The 12,849-nt window shown below is 37.8% G+C and overlaps 1 long non-coding RNA gene and 1 pseudogene across 1 annotated transcript in view; one reads left to right on the top strand and one right to left on the bottom strand.

The window, feature by feature from the left end:
- Positions 1 to 12,849, bottom strand: part of LOC139037137 (uncharacterized) — a 57,808-nt gene that overhangs the window by 22,776 nt on the left and 22,183 nt on the right. The window lies entirely within an intron of this gene.
- Positions 1,521 to 11,482, top strand: LOC110125434 (COMM domain-containing protein 8 pseudogene; annotated as a pseudogene).

Raw genomic sequence — 12,849 nt, 5'->3', positions numbered from 1 at the left:
GGGTTCTCTGCTCAAAGTATCAAAAAGGCTGAAATCAATGTGTTGGTTGGACTGCATTCCTCACAGGAGATTGTAAGGAAAGATCTGCTGAGATTATACAGGTTGCTGACCAAATTTAGCTCCTTGAGGTAGGAGGTAGGCAAGGCAAAATAGGAAAACTTTTGAAGTCACCTCCTCCCGCAGGCACACAACTATTTGCAGAGCAACTCTCTGTGAGAACGTGCTGACAATCAACAGAAAAGAGTTTTCACCACTAAAAGTGGTGGGCTTCCTTGGTGGCTCAGATGGTAAAGAGTCTGTCTGCAATGCAGGAGATGTGGGTTCGATCCCCGGCTCAGGAAGATCCCCTGGAGAAGGAAATGGCAACCCACCCCAGTATTCTTTCCTGGAGAATTCTAGGGACAGAGGAGCCTGGCAGGCCATAGTCCATGGAGTCCATGGAAAGAGTTGGACATGACTGAGCAACTTTCACTTTCTTTCAAAGATATAAAATAGGAACTATGATGAGATAGGTAGGAGGGATAGAGGCACAGTATAGTCGAGACCCACACCCCCAGGGAAGTGACCCACAAAGGGAAGGATCATCACAATTGCAGAAGTTCTCCCCAGGGAGTGAAAGGTTCTAGCCACACATCAGGCTCCAGAGGTCCTGCACCAGAAAGATGCAGGGCTTGTGTACAAAGGACCAGAGAACTGTGGGCACCAGAAACTGTTCTCAAAGGGCATGTGCAAATTCTCACAAGCTTCAAGCTCCCAGGCAGAGACAATCATTTTAAAGGGTCTTGAGTCAGATCCACTTGTGAACCTCGGAGAGCCTCCTGAAGAGACAGGAGGCAACTAGGACTCCCCCTGGGGACACAGATTCTGACCACCACCAGTTCTGAGAGATTGTTCCATCATGCAGACACTAGTCTGGCAAGTGATTTTTTGGCATGCTCTCTCCAGTTTATTAGCCCTGTGAAATTACCCACCCACCAGCTGGCCAGCACCAGTCCTTGGGACCGCCCCACCCTCCTGCCTGAGACCACATAGCCTGCCCACCGGGTCCCACCCCCACAGTCAGCAGGCTGGCACCAGCGCCAGGCCACCCCAGGCCATGCCGCCAGTCACACAGGACTCATCCCTCCCACCACTGAGATTATACAGCCCACACAGGGGGTACCCCTAGAGCATGCAGTTCTGGTGACCAGAGGGGAGTGTGCTGCTGGGCCCCATAGGACATCTACATAAGGACAGTTCCCCAAGAATGGAAAATGTTACCAGCCTACCCAATACATAGAAATAAACACAGAGAATCAGGCAAAATGAAGAACAGAGGAATAAATTTCAAACTAAGGAATAAAACAAAATTCTAGAAGAACTAAGTGAAATGGAGATAAGCAATCTGGGTAGATAAAGAATTCAAGATAGGGATCTCCCTGGTGGTTCAATGGCTGAGACTCTGAGCTCCCAATGCAGGGGGCCAGGGTTCGATCCCTAGTCAGGAAACTAGATCCCACATGCTGCAACTAAGAGTCCGCATGCCACAACTAAAGATCCTGCGTTCTGCAAAGAAGAATGAAGGTTCCCAGGTACTGCAACTAAGACACCATGGAACCAAATAAATAAATATTAAAGAAAAAAAAAGAATTCAAGATAATGATCATAAAGATGCTCAGTGAACACGATAAGAAGGATAACAAAGACTCAGAAAATATAAAGGAACAAGCAATAACTGAATAAAAAATACACTAGAAAAAATCAACAGTAGATTAGATGATACAGAGAGATAGATCAACAAACTAGAAGAGGAACAGAAATTACCCAAGCCAAAGAGAAAAAAAAAATTTTTTTAATGAGGATAGTTTAAGAGACCTCTGAGACAACATCAAGTGTATGAACATTTGCTTTCAGGGTTCCCAGAAGAAGAGAGAAAGGGGGCAGAAAATTTATTTGAAGAAATAATATCTGGAAATTTTCTTAACCTAGGGAAGAAAACAGGTCCAGGAAGCACAAGAAGTCCCAAACAAGATGAACCCAAAGAGGGTCACCAAGTCACATTATAACTAAAACGGCAAAAATTAAAGAAAGAATTTTTAAAGTAGCAAGAGAAAAAGCAACTAGTTACATAAGAACTATCATAAAGCTCTCAGCTGACTTTTCAACAGAAACTTTGCAGGCCAGAAGGGAGCTGCCAGACATATTCAAAGTGATGAAAGATAAAAACTACAAGAATACTCTAGCCAGCAAGGCTATCATTCAGATTTGCAGGAGAGATAAAAGAGTTTTACAGACAAGCAAAAGCTAAAAAAGAGTTCAGCAGCACTTAACTGGCTTCACAAGAAATATAAAAGGGACTTCTCTAAGCAGAAAAGATCACAAACAGAATTATGAAAATTACAAAAGGAAAACTTTCATTGGAAAAGGTAATTATAAGTAACGGTGGTAGATCAAAGCTTACAAAGCTAGTAGGAAGGTTAAAAGATAAAAGTGGTAAAATCACCTATATCCACAATAAGTAATTAGAGGAAAGGATATGCAAAACAAACATATAAAATATGATGTCAAAACAGGGGGGGTATAAAATGCAGGGTTGTTAGAATGTGCTCAAACTTAGATTAGCAACTTAAAATAATCATGTATATTTAAATGTGGTTATATATTAATATGAACCTCATGGTAACCATAAATCAAAAACTTATAACAGATACACATACACAAAAGAGAATGGAATCCAAACATAACGCTAAAGATGGTCATCAAATCAGAAGGGAGGAGAGCGAAAGAAGGAAGTTACAAAAAAGAACTATAAAAACAATCAGAAAACAACAAAATGTCAGTAAGTACATAACCTTTTACTATACGGATCAAAACAAACTTTGAAAGATTCTTAAAGGATGGGAATACCAGACCACTTTACCTGTCTCCTGAGAAATCTGTATGCAGGTCAAGAAGCAACAGTTAAAATTGCACATGGAACAAAGGACTGGTTCAGAATTGGGGAAGGAGTACAGCAAGATTTAATACTGTCACCCTACTTATTTAATTTATATGCAGAGCACATCATGTGAAATGCTGGGCTGGATGAATCACAAGCTAGAATCAAGATTGCTGGGAGAAATATCAATAACCTCAGACGAGGTTACATGCAGACAACACCACCCTAATGGCAGAAAGTGAAGAACTAAAGAGCCTCTTGATGAAGGTGAAAGAAGACAGTGAAAAAGTTGGCTTAAAACTCAACATTCAAAAACTAAGATCATGGCATCCAGTCCCATCACTTCATGGCAAATAGAAGGGGAAATGTAGAAGCAGTGACAGATTTTATTTTCTTGGGCTCCAAAATCAATGTACAGTGACTGCATCCATGAAATTTAAAGATGCTTGCTCCTCGGAAGGAAAGCTATGATAAACCTAGGCAGTGTATTAAAAAGTGTATTAAAAAGCAGAGACATCACTTTGCCAACAAAGATCTATCTAATCAAAGCTATGGTTTTTCCAGTAGTCATGTACAGATGTGAGAGTTGGACCATAAAGAAGGCTGAGTGCCAAAGAAACGATGCTTTCTAATTGCAGTGCTAGAGAAGATTTTTGAGAGTCCCTTGGACTGAAAGGAGATCAAACCAGTCAATCCTAGGAAATGAACCCTGAATACTCATTGGAAGGACAGTTGCTAAAGCTGAGGTTTCAATACTGTAACCACCTGATGAGAAGAACCAACTCACTGGAAAAGACCCTGATGCCGGGAAAGACCGAAGGCAGGAGGAGAAGGGGACAACAGAGGATGAGATGGTTAGATAGCATCACCAACTCAATGGACATGAATTTGAGCAAACTCTGGAAGATAGTAGAGGACAGAGGAGCCTGGCATGCTACAGTCCATGGGGTCACAGAGTTGGACATAAGAGAGCAACTGAACCACCACCACCACACACCTATCAATAATTACTTTAAATGTAAATGGACCATATACTCCAGTCAAAAGACAGAGTGTGAGTAGATAGATAAAACACAAGACCATATACATATTGCCTACAAAAGACTCACCTCAAATCTAAAAACACACACAGAAAGAAAGAGAGATGATTGGGTAAAGATACTCCATGCAAACAGAAACAAAACAAAAAATCTACAGTAGCAATACTTAAACAAAATAAACTTTAAAACAAAGACTGTAACAAGAGACAAACAAGCACATTACATTATGATAAAGGGATAGATCCAAGAAGAAGACACAACCATTGTAAACACATGTGCCCGATATAGGTGCACCAAATATATACAGCAAATATCAACAAGAATAAAGGGAAATTTTGATAGTAACACAGTAATAATAGGAGACTTTAACATCCCACTTACATCAATAGATTATCCACAAAGAAAATTATTAAGGAAACTGTCACTGTTTGCAGATGATATAATACTATGTATGGAAAATTCTAGATGCCACCAAAAAACTTTAGAACTAATAAATGAATTCAGTAAGATAGCAGGATACAAAATTAATATACAGAAATCAGTTACATATCTGTACAATAACAACAAAATCTAAGAAAGACAAATTAATAAAACAATCCCATTTACAATTGCATCAGAAAGAATAAAATACCTAAGAATAAATCTAACCAAGGAGGTGAAAAATCTATACTTGGAAGACTGTAAGACACTGATGAAAAAAATCAAGCATGACATAAACAAATGCAAAAATATACTATGCTCATGGACTGGAAAAATTATTATTATTAAAATGACCATACTTAGACCACACTCTCTAAGGCGATATATAGATTTAATGTTAATTCCTATCAAAATACTAATGGCATTTTAGTTCATTCTAGTTCTAGTTCACAGAACTAAAACAAATAATTACAAAATCTGTATGGAAACACAAAAGGCCCCAAAGAGCCAAAACAATCTTGAGAAAGAGGAACAATGCTGGGGATATCATGCTCCCTGCTTTCAAACTATACTACAAAACTACAGTCATCAAAACAGTGTGATTCTGGCATAAAAAGAGACAAACAGATCAACGAAACAAAATAGAGAGCCCAAATATAAACTGACACTTACATGGGCAGTTAATCTACAACAATCCCAGGTGGCGCTAGTGGTAAAGAATCTGAATACCAATGTAGGAGACCTAAGAGATGGAGGTTTGGTCCATGGGTTGGAAAGATCCCCTATAGAAGGAAATGGCAACCCATTCCAGCATTTTTGCCTGGAAAATTCCAAGGACAGAGGAGACTGGCAGGCTACAGTCCATGGGGTCACAAGGAGTCAGACACAATTGAAGCAACTTAGCACAGGACAACATACAACAAAGGAGGCAAGAATATACAATGGCGGAGAGACAGTTTCTTCAATAAATGTTGCTGGGAAAACTGGACTGCTACATGCAAAACTATCAAACTGGACTACTCTCTTATACCATGCACAAAAATAAATTCAAAATGAATGAAACATTTAAATATAAGAACTGAAACTTTTATAAAACTCAGAGAAGAAAATACAACCAATATATTCTTTGGTATAATTAGTAGCAATAATTTTTTGGATATATTGCCTCTAATAGGAGAAACAAAAGCAAAGATAAATGAGATTACATCAAACTAAAAAGCTCGTATACTGAGAAGGAAATGATCAACAAAATTAAAAGACAGAAGGAATTCCCTGGTAGTCCAGAGGTTAGGATTCTGGGCTTTCACTGCCATGGCCCTGGGTTAAATTCCTGGTCAGGAAACCAAGATTCTGCAAGCTACATGGCACAGCCAGAAACAAAAAAATGAAAAGACAGACTCTTAAGTAGGAAAACATGCTCGCAAATGATATATCCTATAATGGATTCATATCCAAAGTAAAGAACTCCTGCAATTCAATATAAATAAAACCAAACAACCCAATTAAAAAACGGACAGGGGCTTCCCTGGTGGCTCAGTAGTGAAGAATCCACTTGCCAGTGCAGGAGATACAGGTCTGGGCCCTGTGCTGGGAAGATCCCACATGCCTTGGAGCATGGTGGCCATGCACCACAACTACTGAGCCTGTGCTCCACAAGAAAAGTCACTGCAATGAGAAGCCCAAGCGCCACAACTAGAAAGTGGCCCCCATCTCTGCAACTAGAGAAAAGCCCTCAGAGCAACAAAAAACCAGCACAGCCAAAAGGAAAAAAAAAACAAGCAGAGGACCTGAACATTTCTCCAAAGAAGACATAGAGATGGCCAACAGACACATGTGAAGATGCTCAGTATCACTAATCATCAGGGAAATGCAAATAAAAGCTATGAAATATCACTTCACACCTTTCAGAATGGCTACTGTCAAAAAGATAACAAGTGTTGGTGCGGATGCTGAAAAAGGTGGACTGCTGGTAGGAATATAAACTGGTGCAGTCCTATGGAAAACAGTATGACATTTCATTCAAAAATTAAAAATAGAACTACTATGCTTGTGTGTTAAGTCACTTCAATCATGTCCAACTCTTTGCAACCCCATGAACTGTAGCCCACCAGGCTCTTCTGTCCACGGGATTCTCCAGGCAAGAATACTGGAGTGGGTTACCATGCCCTCTCCCGCAGGATCTTCCTGACCCAGGGATCAATCTCACGTCTCTTACATCTCCTGCACTGGCAGGCGGTTCTTTACCACGAGCACCACCTGGAAAGCCCAGAACAACCATACAAGACAAAAATTCCATTTCTGGGTATTTTTTTCAAAGAAAATAAAAACACTAATTTGAAACGATATATGTACCCTTATGTTCACTGAAGCCTTATTAACAATAATCAACATAATGAAAGCAACTTAAGTGTTCACTGATTGACAAGTGGATAAGTAAGATGTGATATATATATTATGTATATCACATATATTAATACATATATATATATACACACACACTCACCATAAAAAAGAATGAAACTTTCCCTCTGTGACAGCAGGGATGAATCTAGAGCGTATAATGCTAAGTAAAATCTCAGAGAAAGACAAATACCATATGATTTCACTTATATGTAGAATCTAATCAACAAAACAAAGGAGAAACATACAACAGAAACAGACTCATAGATATGAGAACACACTGGTGGTTGTCAGTGGCTAGGTGGGGTAGGGGTAGCATGAAATAGGTGAGGAAGATTAAGAGGCACAAACTTGCAGTTATAAGATAAACAGGTCATAGGGATGTAATATTCAGCATGAATATCATCAATATCTTAGTAACTCTGTAGAGTGACACAGTAATTAGATTTATCATAGTTATCATCTTGTATAAAAATATCATATCACTATGCTCTACACCTGAAGCTGATATAATATTGTAAGTCAATTACACTTCAGTGTTAAAAAAAAAACAGAAAAAAAACACCTCAGGGACCTCCTGGTGGTCCACGCTTCCACTGCAGGGGCCACAGATTCAATCCCTGGTCAGGAAAGTTCTGCATGCCACAGAGTACAGCCAAAAAACCAAAACAACAACAACAAAGAACTCAGTTCCATATGGTTGAAGGACTCAGGTCCCCATTCCTTACTAGCTGTCAGGCAGGAGCCTCTATAACTTCTTAAAACTCCTGCATTCCTTTTGTTATGTTGTCTCTTCCATCCTCCAACCAGCAACAGCACATGGAGTCCTCCTTAAACCGCAAATATCGCTGACTGCCCCTTTGGCCACATCTCTTCTGCTTTACACTTTTGGTTGTAACTCCCTCTCTCCACCCAGGGAAAGTTTTCTGCTTTCAGGGCTTCACGTGATTAGGCTGGGCTCACCTAGACAATCCAGGATAACCTTCCTATCTTAAACTTCATACCTTTTCTACATCTGCAAAGTCCATGTTGCCCTGTAAAGTAGAATATTCACAGGTTCCAGGATTAGAATGTGAACATTTCTAGGGGACCTCTATCCTGCCCACAACAGCATGGAGTAAGCAGAACAGTGAGCTGGAGAACTGGAAGGGGGAGATTTTGCAGGTGGTGAAGATTTTTGTGGTAAGATCTCAGGTGAATCCACAAGAGTAGTAAGGAATAGAAGAAATGTCACTGATGACAAGAAAGTCACAGAATTGAGGGACTTCCCTAATGTTCCAGTTAAGACTCTGGGCTCTCAATGTAGGGGGTTACTCAAGTTCAAATGGTTGGGAAGCTACATCCCACATGCCACAAGTAAAAAGATCCTGCATGCCCCAACTAAAGGTCCCATGTCCCCACATCATGGGTCACAAATCAAACCTCAGTAAATTCAAGAAAACTGAAATCATATCAAGCATCTTTTCTGACCACAATGCTATGAGACTAGATACCAATTACAAAAAAAAAAAAAACAACTGTAAAAAACGCAAACACATGGAGATTAAACAATACGTTTCTAAATAACTAACAGGTTACTGAAGAAATCAAAAGCTAAATCAAAATATTCCTAGAAACAAATGACAACAAAAACGTAACAACACAAAACCTATGGGATGCAGCAAAAGCAGTTTTAAGAGCAAAGTTTATAGCAATACAATCCTACCTCAAGAAACAAGGAAACCATCTAACAGAAAACCTAATGTTACACCTAAAACAACTAGAAAAAAGAACCAAAAAAAATCCCCAAAATTATCAGAAGAAAAGAAATCATAAAGATCAGAGCAGAAATAAATGAAAGTAACAAGAGTAAAGCTTAATAAAACTAAAAGCTGGTTCTTTGAGAAGGTAACCAAAATTGACAGATCTTTAGCCAGACTTATCAAGAAAAAAAAAAGGAGAATCAAATCAACAAAATTAGAAATGAAAAAGGAGAGGGTACAATAGACAATGCAGAGATACAAAGGATAATAAGAGACTATTGTGAACAACTATATGGCAATAAAATGGATAACCTGGAAGAAATGGACAGATTAAATAGAAAAGTTCAATCTTCCAAGACTGAACCAGGAAGAAGTAGAAATTATGAACTATCCAATTACAAGCACTGAAATCGAAACTGTGATAAAAAATCTCCCAAAAAACAAAAGCCCAGGACTAGATAGCTTCACAAGTGAATTCTATCAAACATTTAAAGAAGAGCTAATGCCTATCCTTCTAAAACTCTTTCAAAAAATTGCAGAGGAAGGAACACTTCCAAACTCATTCTATGAGCAGCGTTGGTGGTATAGTGGTGAGCATAGCTGCCTTCCAAACTCATTCTATGAGGCCTGATACCAAAACCAGACAAAGACAACACAAAAAAAGAAAACTACAGTCCAATATTACTGATGAACACAGATGCAAAAATCCTCAACAAAATTCTAGCAAACAGAATTCAGCAACACATTAAAAAGCTCATACACCATGATCAAGTTGGGTTTATTCCAGGGATGCAAGGATTCTTCAATATACACAAGTCAATCAATGTGATATACCATATTAAAAAATTGAAAGATAAAAACCATAGGATATTCTCAACAGATGCAGAAAAAGCCTTGGACAAAACTCAGCACCCATTTATGATTAAAACTCTTCCAAAAATGGGCACAGAAGGAATCTAACTCAACACAGTAAAGGCCATATATGATAAGTCCACAGCAAACATTATTCTCAATGGTGAAAAACTGAAAGCATTTCCCCTAAGTTCAGGAATAAGACGAGGGTGTCCACTCTTATCACTATTATTCAACATAGTTCTGGAAGTCCTAGCTACAGCAATCAGAGAAGAAAAAGAAATAAAAGGAATCCAGATTAGAAAAGAAGTAAACCTCTCACTGTTTGCAGATGACATGATACTATACATAGAAAACCTAGAGATACTATCAGAAAATTACTAGAGCTAATAAGTGAATTTAGCAAAGTCGCAGGATACAAAATCAGTACACAGAAATCACTTGCATTCCTATATACTAACAATGAAAAATCAGAAAGAGAAATTAAGGAATCAATCCCATTCACTGCTGCAACAAAAAGAATAAAATATCTAGGAATAAACCTACCTAAGGAGACAAAAGAACTGTATACAGAAAATTTTAAGACACTGATGAAAGAAATCAAAGACGACATAAACAGATGGAGAGATATTACATGTTTCTGGGTAGGAAGGCTCAATATTGTGAAAATGACTATACTACAAAATGCAATATACCGATTCAATGTGATCCCTATCAAATTACCAATTGCATTTTTCACAGAGATAGAATAAAATATTTCACAATTCATATGGAAACACAAAAGACCTCAAATAGGTAAAGCACTCTTGAGAAAGAAGAATGGAGCTGAAAGAATCAACAGTCCTGACTTCAGGACTATTATACTACAAAGCTACCGTCATCAAGACAGTGTGGTACTGACACAAAAACATAAATACAGACCAATGGAACAAGATAGAAAGCCCAGAAATAAACCCATGCACCTATGGGTACCTTATTTTTGACCAAGGAAGCAAGAATATACAATGGGGCAAAAGCAGGCTCTTCGATAAATGGTGCTGGGAAAACTTGGCAACTACATATAAAAGAATGAAATTAGAACACTTCCTAACACCATACACAAAGATAAACTCAAAATGGATTAAAAACCTTACATTTGTAAGACCAGAAACTATAAAACTCTTAGAGGAAAACATAGAACACTCGATGACATAAATCAAAGCAATATCCTCTATGACCCACCTCTCAGAATAATGAAAATAAAAACAAAAGTAAACAAGTGAGACCTGATTAAACTTAAAAGCTTTTGCACAGCATAGGAAACTATAAGCAAGGCAAAAAGACAACCCTCAGCATGGGAGAAAATAAGAGCAAATGAAACAACTGACAAAGGATTAATTTCCAAAATATACAAGCAGCTCATACAACTCAATACCAGAAAAACAAACAACCCAATCAAAAAGTGGGAAAAAGACCTTTAGAGAAATGTGAATCAAAACTACAATGAGATATCACCTCACACCAGTCAGAATGGCCAACATCAAAAAGTCTACAAACAGAACCCCTAGCTTCTCACAGGGAAGGAGCCGGAAGAAGGGACACCCTTGTGGCAGCTGCAGAAGCTTCCCACAGAGCAAGGCCTGCAGCTTCTTCACAAAATAATTGATGGCATTTGTGGCCAAATTTATCCTCTCTACCAGGATTATCACAGTGTTTGGGATTCAACAGAATGGATGCGTGTTCTAGAAGACCTTACCACCTTTTTCAAAGCTGTAATTGGTAAAAATTTATCTGACGAAGAGATATCTCAGCAGTTGAGTCAGCTGAATCCATCTCATCAAGAAGCTATCATGAAATGCTTAAAAAGTAGGAAAGATGAAATCAAGCAGACTCTGTTGGAAGAAATAGTTGGTATTTCCTCTGCACAGCTGCAGGATTTTGATTGGCAGTTAAAGCTTGCACTTTCTAGTGACAAGATTGCTACATTACAAATGCCACTTTTAAACCTTCAGATAGATGTAAAAGAAAATGGTGAAGTCAAGCCATATTCTGTTGAAATGAGTAAAGAAGAGCTGAAGAATCTAATAAATTCCTGGGAAGCAGCTACTAAGGTGGTCCTGCAATTGAAATAACTGGAGATGATGAATAGCAACATTAGCAGATTCCAGTGATACAACTGATACACAAAGAGAATACCATGTGTTCAGAAAATCTGAATGGCCACTTGAGAAAGCAGCAGTGTTGAGATTACAAATACAGTAGTTTATTAACTTCCCTAAGGAAAAGGAAATTATATGGTTGACAGGAAATGCATAAAAACATGAAAGATGAAAAGGCTATAAACACAGTTTATATTTTCATAATGACTGTTTTGCTTCATTTATTAAGTATTTGAGTAATTTTTATATATACAGTTTTATGGAAAGTTAAAAATAGGCTCTAAAGTAATGTAAACGTACAAGCACAAATATACTTGAATATTGTTTAAAGAACTATGTGAATAGTGAGAATGCTTATTATGGATATATATGGTGGTTAATCTGTGATATTTTTTAAAAATAATTTTTAAAGTATGTATAAGTTGCATGTAACTTAGGAGATTCCATGTTTTTCTCATATTTCAAAGGAAAAGTTATAAAATGTAAAATTTTATAGAGAAGCTCTCTAGACTTGAACAAGGAAAAAAAACTAAATCTGGGTGAAAAATTTTGAGTTTTGAATTCTAGAACTAAAATCTTATACTCAAGCATAGATAAAAGTGAAAATAACACTGTTACTTACTTCTGCATTTCTGTGTCTGTTCAGGAGACTATGCTCTGCTAAAAAGAATGTGTGTCACCATATAATGTATACCTTACTATTCAGATATCAGCTAAGACTACCTAGGTCCCTATTTGTTGTAAATTCTTAACTTAATGAAGTTCTGGATGTTAACAACTTCATTGGAAAGTAAACCAATTTTAATTTCAGTGACCTTTAAAAACAAGCATTCTGAGCAAATAAAAATATATTCTCTTTAAAAAAAAAAACTCTACAAACAATAAATGCTGGAGAGGGTGTGGAGAAAAGGGAAACTTCTTGCACTGTTGGTGGGAATGTAGATTGATACAACCACTATGGAAGATGGTATGGAGACTCCTTAAAAACTAGGAATAAAACCATGATGTGACCCAGCCATCCCACTCCTAGGCATATATCCTGAGGAAACCAAAATTGAAAAAGACACATGTACCCCAATGTTCATTGCAGCACTATTTACAATAGCTAGAACATGGAAACAACCTAGATGTCCATCAACAGATGAATGGATAAAGAAGTTGTGGTACATACACACAATGAAATATTACCAGCCTTAAAAGGAACACATTTGAGTCAGTTCTAATGAGGTTAATGAACCTAGAACCTATTATACAGAGGGAAGTAAGTCAGAAAGAGAAAGATAAGTCTTGGCTACTAAAGCATATATATGGAATCTAGAAAGATGGTACCAAAGAATTCA

This window comes from Odocoileus virginianus, chromosome 10, assembly GCF_023699985.2.
Source record: "Odocoileus virginianus isolate 20LAN1187 ecotype Illinois chromosome 10, Ovbor_1.2, whole genome shotgun sequence".
In the NCBI taxonomy this organism is placed as follows: Eukaryota; Metazoa; Chordata; class Mammalia; order Artiodactyla; family Cervidae; genus Odocoileus; species Odocoileus virginianus.
The sequence above is the reverse complement of the archived record's forward strand: the minus strand, read 5'-3'. Positions and strand labels throughout refer to the sequence as shown.